The sequence below is a fragment of the Staurois parvus genome, unplaced genomic scaffold, assembly GCF_062004578.1.
Source record: "Staurois parvus isolate SC_StPar_1 unplaced genomic scaffold, SC_StPar_1.0 ptg000298l, whole genome shotgun sequence".
NCBI lineage: Eukaryota > Metazoa > Chordata > Amphibia > Anura > Ranidae > Staurois > Staurois parvus.
Window position 1 is genome coordinate 7,043,041 of NW_028318094.1, and position 13,658 is coordinate 7,056,698.

General features: G+C 41.1%; 1 protein-coding gene and 1 long non-coding RNA gene across 7 annotated transcripts in view; one reads left to right on the top strand and one right to left on the bottom strand.

Moving 5' to 3' along the window:
• SGCD (sarcoglycan delta) overlaps positions 1-13,658 on the top strand; it is a 1,017,926-nt gene that overhangs the window by 249,103 nt on the left and 755,165 nt on the right. The window lies entirely within an intron of this gene.
• Positions 1-13,658, bottom strand: part of LOC149458028 (uncharacterized) — a 91,552-nt gene that overhangs the window by 19,782 nt on the left and 58,112 nt on the right. Inside the window, exon 2 of the long non-coding RNA XR_016313532.1 lies at positions 129-180. This is a non-coding gene — a long non-coding RNA (uncharacterized LOC149458028). The remainder of the gene's footprint in view (positions 1-128; positions 181-13,658) is intronic.

Sequence of the window (13,658 nt, forward strand, 5' to 3'; positions counted from 1 at the left end):
GGGGGGGGTGCTTTTAATATTAAAATTAAGTAAGTAGCACATTAGGTTTTTGGTGCTCAGATACAGCTAGAGTTCCACTTTAATTTATACTGCAGCAGGCACCTATGGATTTTGTATGTAGTACTTACTATTGAAGGAGCCACTGGATGTATTGGGTCTTCTTTTCCTGTGCCCACGACTCTGCAAACAGGGAAGGTTCATTTCAGGTAGCTGTATATACACCCCGATGGCTTAACGTGCATAGACACCAGGAATGGCACAGCAACTTATTAAGTAATAGCAAAAAGTATATTATAACAGGGTGAACAGAGAAAAAAGTACACAGTAAACGTTTTACAGTAAGAGAACTATACTGCAACGATAAGGGAACAGGATTAATATGCCGCAGAAGCAATAACCATTATAAAACACAACTTCTTCCTGAACCTTATACTAGTTAATTCTAACTAGGGTGAGATATACCATAATAGTGGTTCAACAGTCAATAATATAATACAGTACTGTACCATTATGGTGGAGCGCTCAGGGTATTGTCCCTTTAAGAATTGATGCAGACATTATCACAGTGTTTATTGCAGACAATACAGGGTTGGCCAGCGGCCTCTCACCACTCTATGTCATCAGGGGATCTCCTTCTACTTACTGGTAAAATGTACATTAGTATATATTAGTATATGTCCTCAGCTTCAAGCTCCTCAATTAGGCGGGAGGTTCATCCAGCATCTGAGATGTCCTCTGATGCTCTGGAATGGCTGCCAATTTTACTTAAATTGGTGCACACAGAATCTGGTGTAGCTGTGCATAGCAATCAGTCAGCTTTTAGGTTTTATTGTCAAAGCTTAACTGAACAAGGTGAAGCTACAAACTGATTGGTTACTATACAGAGTTGCACCAGATTTTGTGACCAATCTGAGTAAATCCCCCCTAGTGTGTCTCTCTTTCTCCCAAGTGTAGTGGTCCACTTGCAGCCTCAATTTCTTTGCCAGTCCTTTTTCCTTCCTTTCCTCAGCTCGGGAACACAATTACAACACTCCCCTTCCTCTTCATCACAGCTGGGAGGTGAAGTCCAAGAACAAAACTGTAGTGTCCCAAGCAGTCCACATCCTCAGTTCACCCTCTAGTGGATGGAGGAAGGCTTAACAATGGCCACTCTATTTTCTGCACTATAAGTGTCCTCCTATTAATGTGCCTGTGTGAGTATCTTCTCTGCTGCCAGACACAAAACCCTTTCCATAAACAAGAACAAGAGCAGAAACAGTTAACTGATAGATAGGTCTGTGAGTCTGCTGCTCTCCTGATTCTGCAAACCTAGCTGCATGTTAATGCATTGGTAAATATTCGTAACATAATGTTGTGAAGAAGAAGGGAAGCTAGACACTGGGTACGGTTTATCTAATAACTAAGAATGTTTTGTGGTTTGATAGTCCAAAGTGTATCTGTGCCCAAAACTTTTTTTTTTTTTTTGGTTTTGGATAGCACAGTGAATGTTTAGACCCTTAGTCAGGTTTTATTGCTATTTCTGGATATTTAGTTAAATTTGAACTCCAGCATTACCTTCAGTTCTTCAACAGTTGTATAAGCTCCTCTCCTGTACTAAAAGTGCTTTGATGCTGCACACTGGGAGCTTCTCACTGTGTGCATTAATAGCTGCAGCAATTCAGAGCCAAAACATTTCTCGGCTGGAGGACAAAGAACATCATCTAGCACTTTCTGCCCCAGCCTGACTGTTCTTGACCTACCCCTTTCATTCATTGGATTTCAGCTTTTGTCCCCATCATGGAGGCTCTGCATCACATGTGGGCATTACCTAGGGTGGTCTGCATGCAAATATAGCCTGCCTAGAAACACCCACTTCTTCACTGACATTCACCCTTCAAAGTCTTTTGATATTTTCATAACTCCTCTCAAAGGCTAACCTACTACTTTTATCAGAGCTGAGGGAGGAGTCCTGACAGGAGGCTATGATGTTTTCAGGAAGCTATATACAGTACCCAGCTAGTCCCCCAACAAGCCATGATTACATAGAGAATTACATAGAGAAGTACAGAAAGCCAGCGATGATATCACTGGGTTTAAAATAAGATATGTAATGAAAACAGAAAGGCTTTACTTATAAATGCAATTGGCATATTGATGAAGGAGGGAGGGAGGAACCAGGGAAGTCAAAATATAAGCAGATTAAACTTCATATTTATGAACTTTTAGGTATGTATACCTCTATATCAAATACGCAGCTTACTTCTACACATGTACTTTATTCTTACACAAATTTAGCGATTTTTTTGCTGTCTGTGTCCATGTTGAGGGGTTTGCCATCTGCGTTTGCCCTGGTGACCACTGTCCCTGGAAAAGAAAGTGATTTTCCAGCTGTCACTATCTTCGAATGAGAGCATCATTTCTTTCAGGGCAGGAAGTGAAAGTTCCCCAATTGGGCCCAGCTACAAAAACCAAACAGATGTTCAAATCCCTCTTCTTACTTAGGTATACTTTTAGATTTGTGTGCCTCCATGCTTTTTAACTGTTGCCAGAATACCTTCCCTGCTCCTTTGCAGCACATCATAGCCAAATAAGACAGCTACACTTTTAAATAGTACTTTAAAAAAAATTTTTCAGCCTCCACATACATTTTTTAATATCTCTTTATCGTAAGATAGGTCATTAGACTTGGTGTGGAAGAAGGCGTTTTGTGCTGATATCTGTGTGTCTGCAGCCAATATTTACTGGAATTAAGCTGATGCTGTATTACAAACAGAACTCTCTGCTCAACCCAAAGGATCATGTAGAACACAGGTTAGAGTAGCCAGCAAATTTTTTTTTCTAGTTTTGGATAGAGAAAGATGGACTAGAGCCTCAAGTGTCAGGTTTTCATTGCTATTGGTGTCCTTTTTGTTGAGAAACATTGCCACCGCAACATACACTATATTGCCAAAGGTATTGGGACGCCTGCCTTTACACGCACATGAATTTTAAAGGCATCCCACTCTTTGTCCGTAGGGTTCAATATTGAGTTGGCCCACCCTTTGCAGCTATAACAGCATCAACTCTTCTGGGAAGGTTGTCCACAAGGTTTATGAGTGTGTCTATAGAAATGTTTGACCATTCTTCCAGAAGCACATTTGTGAGGTCAGGCACTGATGTCGGACGAGAAGGCCTGGTTTGTAATCTCCGCTCTAATTCATCCCAAAGACATTCTACCAGGTTGAGGTCAGGACTCTATGCAGGCCAGTCAAGTTCCTCCACCCCAAACTTGCTCAGACATGGACCTTGTTTTCTGCACTAGTGTTCAGTCATGTTGGAACAGGAAGGGGCCATCCCCAAACTATTCCCAAGAGCATGAAATTGTCCAAAATATCTTGGTATGCTATCACCTTAAGAGTTCCCTTCACTGGAACTAGGGGGCCAAGCCCAACCGCTGAAAAACAACCCTACACCATAATCCCCCCTCCACCAAACTTTACACTTGGCACAATGCAGTCAGGCAAGTACCGTTCTCCTGGCAATCGCCAAACCCAGACACGTCCATCGGATAGCCGGACAGAGAAGCATGATTAGTCACTCCAGAGAACACGTCTCCACTGCTTTAGAGTCCAGTGATGGCATGCTTTACACCAATGCATCCGATGCTTTGCATTGCATTTGGTGATGTAAGGCTTGGATGCAGCTGCTCGGCCTTGGAAACCCATTCCATGAAGCTCTCTACGCACTGTTGTTGTGCTTATCTGAAGGCCACAGGAAGTTTGGAGGTCTTTAGCTATTGACTCTGCAGACAGTTGGCGACTTCTGCACACTGTGCACTGATCCCGCTATGTCATTTTATGCGGCCTACCACTTCATGGCTGAGTTGCTGTTGTTTCCAGTTGCTTCCACTTTGTTATAATACCACTAACAGTTGACTGTGGAATATTTAGTAGCAAGGAAATGTCACGGATGGACTTATTGCACAGGTGCCAACCTATCTCAGTACTTGAATTTACTGAGTTCCTGAGAGCGACCCATTCTTTCACAAATGTTTGTAGAAGCAGTCTGCATGCCTAGGTGCTTGATTATGTACACCTGTGGCCATGGAGGGGATTGGAACACCTAAATCCAATGATTTGGAGGGGTGTCCCAATACTTTTGGCAATATAGTGTATGTGTGCTCCACATATGTGAACTGTCTTACCTGTCAAAAGATTTCTAATCTGGTTTAGCTAGTCTTGAGATCCAGGCACCTCAGTGAGATTACCCTTCCCAAAGGGGGCAGATAGGTCACCAGAATACCCCGACCTACTGATTAGATAACAAATGAGCATTAGCGCACTAATAAGGTCATCACTCTACTCGCTGTGTTGTTCCCTCCTGTCAGCAAACTTCCATTGTTAAAAGGGCAGCACTGTCTAATGCTGCTGAATTTGACTTGTTCCCAGTTGTCCTTCCTAGTCCGGTGGTCAACTAATATAAGATGGATTCAGGTACCTATACAAACATTAATTAAAATACATTTAAAGATTTTCTTTAAATGCATATATAGTTGGATTAAATGGGTGTGATTGAAGCTCTCATCACCAGACTCAGGCCATTAGTGAGTTGAGGAAAGTCAATGTCTGTGCTGCTACAATCTGAGCTCCTGGCACAGTGACATTTCTTCCCCCTTTTCCCCAGGAAAGTGACTCTTGTTCTTCTGTTCCTTGTCTGCAGGATTTATAGTATTTCATACAGACACAGATCCGTTTCCCAGCTGCTGTGTGGATTATATTCAAGCTCTCCCTCTTCTGCTCAGCACCCCCCCCCCCCCTTCCTCCTCCTTGCTCCCTCTCCTCCCCCGCTCACTCCTTCATGTCACAGATAATAGAGCTTTAAAGCATTTCATGGACTCTGCGACAGGACAGAACAATTTCAGGCTGATTTTCACATACCAGCAGAGCTTCCCGGTACCAATGTGATATTTATGAAAAATTACAAAACTAATTCAAAAGCAGGCAAGGGCAAGCAAGGACGAGGAGACACCTTGTGGGGATACAGGAGATGTGCTGCCAACTGCCTGATGGTTGCCAAGGCAGACCGGTTGGCATACATTTGCTGAAAGATGCTTTCTTTTGCTTCCGTCATCTCATCTGAACGAATGAGAACCAAGTGCAAGCAAAAGCTGTGATGCAACAAGCAGTAAGGAGGAAACAGTTTCATGGAAACTCCAATCTAAAGGAAAGAGGCTCTAGTGATCTCTTTGCCCAGAGAAGTCATGAAGGAAGTGGATGTGTTGTGTTACGTATTACTTTGTGTTGTCTTTACGGACATTGAAGGTTAAGAGGATGAAGACTGAATCATAGCAGAAAAATATTGTCCATGTTCTTAGGGAGCTGTCCAAGTGCTGAACTTTTTTTTTTGTAAACTTGGTTTGCAAAACTAACCTTCTGAATACATACATAAGACACATTCGCGTAATTACTTTAGTGCTAGTCTGCAATGCCCCTTCTGTATCAGACCATTTTTCAGTTCTCAGTGCAGTGATTGTTTGGCTAACAATTACTCAGTCAGGTAACAGTGGACACACATTTATTTTATAAATTTTTTGAGACATAACTTTCTTTTGGTGGTATTTAATAACCACTGCTTTTGTGTTTTACTATATGAAAGAAAAAAAAGAAAATTCTATTACCGTATTTTCCGGCGTATAAGGCGACTGGGTGTATAAGACGACCCCCTAATTTTCCAGTTAAAACATAGGTTTTGGGCTATACTCGCCGTATAAGACTACCCCCTTCCGAGGCAACACCATTTAAAAACATCAGATTTTTTAATTGAAATGGTTATGACTTACCGGTACTTAAAATCCTTCAAAATCCTCATGTTCATCCTCTGACATCATAAGTTCATGAATGACATCTTGTGATACATTTGTAAGACAGTCATCATATGGATCAAAATCCAAATCAGATGGTTACCGCTGGATGTGCGGTAATACGGTAGCTTCGGCTACATAAAGTATACAGTATATATACAGCCCGCTGGATGTGCAGTAATGTACATACAGTATACCGTGCTAAGCCAAGCTGGCTCAAAACAAATGTCCCTATGACAGATTAATCTGTCAGCCCGCTGGATGTGTGGTATATACAGTATACTGAGCCAAGCTGTTTCAAAATGTACCGGTACGTCCCTACTGTAATCAGACCGCTGGATGTGTGTATGTACAGTAGCTAAGGTTACATACAGTATATGCTGGGCCAATCACGGCGAGCGATGTATTCTAATGAATACAAAGCCTGCTCGGATTGGCTGAGGTTGTGACATCATCAGCCCACCTCTCTGACTCAGCCAATCCGAGCAGGCTTTGTATTCATTAGTAGAATACATCACTCGCCGTGATTGGCCCAGTGTATACTGTATGTAGCCACAGCTACCGTACATACACGCATCCAGCGGGCTGATTACAGTAGGGACCTACTGGTACGTTTTGAAACCGCTTGGCTCAGCGCAGTATACTGTATATACCACACATCCAGCGGGCTGACAGATTAATCTGTCATAGGGACATTTGTTTTGAGCCAGCTTGGCTCAGCACGGTATACAGTATGTACAGTATTACCACACATCTTGCCAACTTGACCCAAACAAATTCAAGGTTCACATTTTATACCTCGCGTATAAGACGACCCCCAATTTTTGGGGTATATTTTTAAGTATAAAAAGTAGTCTTATAGGCCAGAAAATACTGTACATACATTAGAAAGTCACCATAACCACTTTAGTACTAGTATGCAATTCCTCTTCCTTATCAGACCATTTTTCAGCTTTCAGTGCTGTGATAGTTTGGCTAACAATTACTCGGTCAGGCAACACTGAACACAAATTTAATTTATACTAGTTTTTGAGACAGAGCTTTCTTTTGGTGGTATTTAATAACCACTGGTTTTGTTTTTTTTTCCGTTTTACTATATAAACGAAAAAAAAGAGAGTTCTATTACATACATGAGACACTGTCACTGTAACCACTTTAGTACTAGTCTGCAATTCCTCTTCGTTATCAGACCATATTTCAGTTTTCAGTGCTGTGATAGTTTGGCTAACAGTTACCCCATCAGGTAACAGTGGACAGAAATTTATTTTATACATTTTTTGAAACAGAACTTTCTTTTGGTGACATTTATTAACCACTGCTTTTTTTGTTTTACTATATAAAAGAAAAAAAAAATTGTCTTACATACATGAGACAGTCACCATAACCACTTTAGTACTAGTCTGCAATTCCTGTTCATTATCAGACCATTATTCAGTTTTCAGTGCTGTGATTGGCTTACTATTACTCAGTAAGGCAACACTGGACACAAATTTATTTTATACATTTTCTTGAGACATATCTTTCTTTTGGTGGTATTTAATAACCATTTTGTTTGTTTTTGTTTTACTATATAAAAGAAAAAAAAGAAAATTTTATTACATACATGAGACACAGTCACCATAATCACTTTAGTACTAGTCTGCAATTCCTCTTCATTATCAGACCATTTTTCAGTTCTCAGTGCTGTGATTGTTTGGCTAACAATTACTCGGTCAGGCAACACTGGACACAAATTTATTTTATACATTTTTTTGAGACAGAACTTTCTTTGGTGGTATTTAATAACCACTGTTTTTTTGGTTTTACTATATAAATGAAAAAAAAGAAAATTCTGAAAAAAACTGTTGATTAATTGTACAGTAAAGGACACAGATGAAGCCACGTGCCACAGGAGATATATGCAGCTACTTTCAGGTGATTGGACATGGGCAAGAAGAGCTGTGAGGACCCCTCATGTAACTTCTCCAATTCCCAGCAATCTTTAGTTTTTAGCTAGTGTCATTATGTGATGAATATCTCCACTCTGCTGAGGGAATGTACTGGCTCCTCTGAATTTTCTACTGCCTGGATCTTTCCCTAAGTACTCAGTTGTGCACAACCTCACTGGCTCATGGCATAGTTCCTGGATCTGTACCCTAGGCATGCTGCTGGGACCATACCCACTAGGGATATAATATGCGGGACTACTGTAAGTTGTTTTAGGTACTGGGCTGGAGTTAGCTGCAGGATGTTATACCGGCTCAAGGTAGTGGCCAGCAATTTTTTTTTTCTAGTTTTGGATAGAGAAAGATGGACTAGAGCCTCAAGTGTCAGGTTTTCATTGCTATTGGTGTCCTTTTTGTTGAGAAACATTGCCACCGCAACATACACTATATTGCCAAAAGTATTGGGACGCCTGCCTTTACACGCACATGAATTTTAAAGGTATCCCAGTCTTTGTCGGTAGGGTTCAATATTGAGTTGGCCCACTTTTTGCAGCTATAACAGCTTCAACTCTTCTGGGAAGGCTGTCCACAAGGTTTAAGAGGGTGTCTATGAGAAGGTTTGACCATTCTTCCAGAAGCACATTTGTGAGGTCAGGCACTGATGTCAGACGAGAAGGCATGGTTTGTAATCTCCACTCTAATTTATCCCAAATCAGTATCTCTTTATTTCAAGTCCCTGAAGACACCTAGGAGGTGTTAGGAGGAACTTGGAAGCTTTCAGCCTGGTGCCCTGCTATCCTTCTTTCTATCCCCTGGGCTGCACCCTCTATCTTCAGGTCACTATCTGGTGTATTCTCTCTTTGCCCCTATGTATTTGTACTCTGGTTGCAGTCCTGTTCAGCCGCCGCACTCTTTCCATGTGGGCCCCTTTTCCTTGCAGGGTCCTTTTTTGCTGGAGCCCTCTCAATTAGGATGTAAGGGCCAGGCTTGAGTGCCATCTTGCTCAGTCATATAGTGCAGTCACATGCAGGCTTGGTTAGTGCAGCCATTCTATCCTTAAAGTGTTACTAAACCCAGGACCCTGCATTCACTCTATCTGGTCTCCGACAGTATGCAGAACATGGACGTGCAATTATTTTAGTAAACATAAACTGCTAAATACCTTTTCTCATCAGCAGTTAGAGCAGTCTTGTGACTTCAGCAGAGCACTGGTTAAAGCTTGTAGGAGGAGTTTTCTTTCTGCTCTAGAGGAATGCAAAACCCCTGACCTCTGTCTGGACGGCCCTGTGCTGATCAAATGCACTCTCCCAAGAAAAAAAAATCTCTAAACTGAGCATGTGCAGAATGGCTACGTTTCAGTCTGTTTTATCAGGAGATAAGATGTGGACATCTGAATAAGAGGAGGGCAGAAACACTTTAAGAAGGCTATTAGCATTCAGTGCAACACAGGCTTCATAGTGTAAGGATACCTGCTGCCCAAGGTTTTGCTTATTGCACAGCTGCTGTCCCCTGCCACTGCAGCCAACAGTGAGTAAACCCTTTAGACCCATCACCACATGGAAGACCACAAGCAGACGGGGCAAAGGGTGAAAGGGCTTTTTTCTGCTATGTCAACCAATAGGTCAGGTGGGCTTTTTTTCTGCCCCTTGTGAAACCCAACTTGGACAGAAAATGCACCTGTCCCCTCACGGGGTTCTTCCTTTCTTAGGCACCTCCTTAGCTTCTTTCACTCCCCATCATTCCTCCTGTTTGAGCAAGGAGTAGTTTTCTACCTCCATGTTGGAATTTATGGGCAAGATATTTGCCCTGTAGGAAGCATCGGGCTGCAGGGGCTGTAAATACCCCACATCTGTCTCCCCTTAGATCAGTCTCTAACCCAGCCATGGCTGACACCTTTCCATAGTATGAGGTAGAGGAAGCAAAAGTTGAGGACAAGAGGGATGAGGGGGAGGAAAACACCTCTTCAGCATGCTCCCACTTGACTCCGCTAGTGGGAAGAATGCATCCGCTGTCCTCTCCCCAAAGCTCAAAGAGACACTATTTTTGTCTTTGTGGATGAGGTACATCCCTGCCTGAAGCTAGAACTACCATCTTTTACCCAGCTATAAGTCACCAAAAAAAGGCTTTGGCTGTACTTCTTTAATGGATATGTTGCAAATAGCGGTGATGTTCACTAATGCATAGCAGGCAATCGCAGAATATACTTTAAGGGCTGGTTCACACCAGAACACAGTGCGAGAAAGACGCATTTCGTGCACATTTTCTGCACTATGTTCGAATGCACTGCCGTTTGAGTACCAGTGTAATGTTAACAGCATCCCAAAGTGAAATCACAAACACAGTGCATTTTCTGGCACCAAATTATGTGATGTCACAGAACCATCTGATTTGGTGTGGCGCATTTTTAAAAGTCATGCATGCATTACTTTGTCCATGTTCTGGTATGATTTACAGTCCATTCAGATGAATAGGCCTCAAAACCCTACTGCACAGGAACGTGCTGTTATTGCAGCGGAACAAAGAATGCATTCCTGTACAATCCTGGTGTGAACTCATCCTTCGTATTATATAGCAGCCTGTTGTTGTAGCTTATTGGACATTACTCATCCTGTAAGGTACAAAATAACTAAACTTGTCTCAATGATCTGTTCCACAGTCTGTCATTCAATTTAACCACTTACCCGCCGCCCCATAGCAGATCTACTGCTGCAGGGCGACTTTGCTGGGCAAAATCACGTAAATATACATGATTTTTAATTTCCGGGTAGGGGGGCAGGTGGGCCACCCTACCCACACTGCTATTAGCTCCTGAGGATATCAATCACCGTGTCCCACCTGGCAATTTTCAGCAAAGCTGAGAGGGGAGAGAGGGGAGCGATCTGCGTGTAAACAACACAGATCTCTCTCCTGTCAGCATGGACGGAATTATTTTTAGCAAAGACATGTAGAGTAATACATTTTGGCCTAAGTTTAAGCAGAAATTTTATTTTTAAAAAATTTTTTATTGGATATATTTTATAGTAAAAAGTCAAAAATATTGTTTTTTTTTTTCAAAATTGTCAGTCTTTTTTTGCATATATCGCAAAAAAAAAAAAAGTGAAGAGGCGATCAAATACCACCAAAAGAAAGCTCTTTTTGTGGGAACATAATGATATAAATTTCATTTATGCACAGCGTTCCATGACCGCGCAATTGTCAGTTAAAGTAATGCAGCTCAGTATTTCAAAAAATGGCCTGGTCAGGAGGGGGGGGGGGGGGGGGGGTTAAATCTTCTGGAGGGCAAGTGGTTAACGAAAATGTAAAAGAAGCCCAGGAAAGTAGTAGTGTGAAGCTTATGTTGCTGTATTAAAACAAGTAATGCAGGGAAAGTAAAGGCTAGGAAAATTAGACACTGTAGTTGGTTTTTCCACTGAGCAAAGCTTTTCTGTTTCAATGTTTTTATTACAGTTTTAAAGTATTACAACAATGCAGTAGTCTGTCTTGATGGCAAATTCAAGTAAAATCCTGCAACACAGGCGAGACATATAAAAGGAAGATATACAATAAAGGCGAGCAATGCTTTTGTGTAAATTGGGAATCTTTGCTAAAGCCAAAATTTCCCTTTTATTTTTAGGTGTGGAAGGATTAAAATCACTGTCAGGTTTTTATTGCAGCCTTTTTCATCTTGAGGTGAGGGAAGGGATTCACCCTATCTATTGGAATTAATTGAAAATTGTAAGTTGAATGGAAGTCCATAAATTGTCTCCAGAACAAGGGAAAATCTTCCAACGGGGACACTTGTTTCAGGGACAACTGTAAAAGAGGGGATTTCTACTCACTTTGGAAAGATTTCTATTCACTTTCTGTCCTTTCTCCATGGCAGGATATGGATGGAAATCTCCATAATGGATCACAGACAGCAAAAAAAAAGAAAACAAAAAATTCATAGGACTCTAGTGTGTCTAAAACCCAGAAACAAATTTGTTTTCATTTTTTTCAAGCTAAGAACATTTTCAGCAAATGCAGAAAGTACCTCTTGAGCTTGCCAAAAATGCAGTGTCCTTCCTATGAGTTGAAAAGACAGCAAAATTATTTTCATCCTTCCTTTCTAAACAACTAGTCTCAACAATTCACCATGTAATGGAGATGAACAAAGGCACACATGTTGGAAATACAGCTTGGTTGACAACCATAGCTCCCTCTATAGATACAGCGAAGAAATGAGTATTGCCACCTAAGACTAGAAGGGTGGTATTTGCAGGATTACCAGGTAAAAATAAAAGGAAAAAAGAAAATGAATGCAGCCACCTCACCTAAGGAATAGTAAACTGCAATAAATTACATTTTTGTTTTTTAGATTTAGACATGCTTTAGCATCCCGTTATATTCAGAACCGTAAAATGTTTTGGCTTTTGATATGCTTAAAGGTCTATTCTCAGTCTGTTCTACCTCTAAATGCCTTCATATTGTCCCTGTGACTTTTACTATGCCAATGCTGTCATTACTGAAGTAATATTGAGTGACACCAAACTCTTCCACAGTCAAATCCCACAGTTGTCATATACAAATGAGTCTGATCTGACAGAAACGGAGTTGCTGTATGATTGAAAAATAATGTCCCTTTTTTTAGCTCAATTTCATAATTAAAAAAAAAGTAATTTTCCCTCTCCTACCTTCCTTTCTATTTTCTCCAGGACTACATTTAGAAATAATAAACGTGTTTATATAATATCACACTGATAGAAAAAAAAGAATGAAAACACAAAAATTTTTCATGATATATACTATATATTATGCAGCAAGTGAGTTTAAAATAACTGAACTACATAAGAAAAAACTCTGTTTTCATAAAACAATCCTGGTAGAATATGGTTGATTCATAAGACTCTGGAGAGAAGTAAACATAGTTATGCTGCTTAGAGAAAGCACTTGAGCATTTCAACTTTCTGACCACTCTAGAAAAAAAAAGTGCAGTTACAAAGTGCTTGGTTGATATTTGCAAACCTCAGCTCTCCTGTGCTTCAGTTATTGTAAGTAATCTACTTTTAGGCCTATTCAAGGAGACATTGCAAGGAGCAATAAAGATCAGCAAAGTGCAGTCATTTTTGTCACAGAGATACACAAGAAAAATACCCAGAGATACAACTTGAAAAAAGGTGAAAATGCTTCAAAGTACGGGAAATTGTATGAGGCTTGTTGTGCATTTCCTTTTAGCCATGTAAACCTTGCAGTCCAGATAATTGAAGTACATCATTTCTCTACAAACTTTATCCTTAGGTCTAACAAGGTGGCTAACTAAAGCTCTAGATCAGGGGTCTCCAAACTTTATAAACGAAGGGCCAGTTTACTGTCCTTCAGACTTAAGGGGGGCCAGACTATGGCCAGTGGGAGAAGAAAATGTCCTGGCATCAGTGGGAGTAAACAATGCAAAAACATTGGTATTAACGGAAGATATAGTGCCCCATCACTGGTATCAATGAGAGGAATAGTTTGCAATTGTTGGTGTCAGGGGGAGGAATAGTGTCCCATTGTTGGCATCAGTGGGAGGAATAGTGCCCCATCATTGATGTCAGTGGGAGGAATAGTGCCCCATCATTGGTGTCAGTAGAAGGAATAGTGCCTCATCATTGGTGTCAGTAGGAGGAATAGTGCCCCATCATTGGTTTCAGTAGGAGGAATAATGCCCCATTATCAGTGTCAGTGCCCCATTGTTGGTGTCAGTGGCGAGAACTATGCCCCACTGTTGCTGATGTTGGAGAGAATAATGCCCCAAGGGCCAGCTAAAAACAAGCAAAGGGGCACATCCGGCCCCTGGGCCGCAGTTTGGAGACCACTGATCTAGATAATCAAAAAAGCACCTAACTACTGACGCAACCCATATTTTTTTTTTTTTTGTTATAATTATTTAGTCAGCAAGATTACAGCAAGCTGAGAGA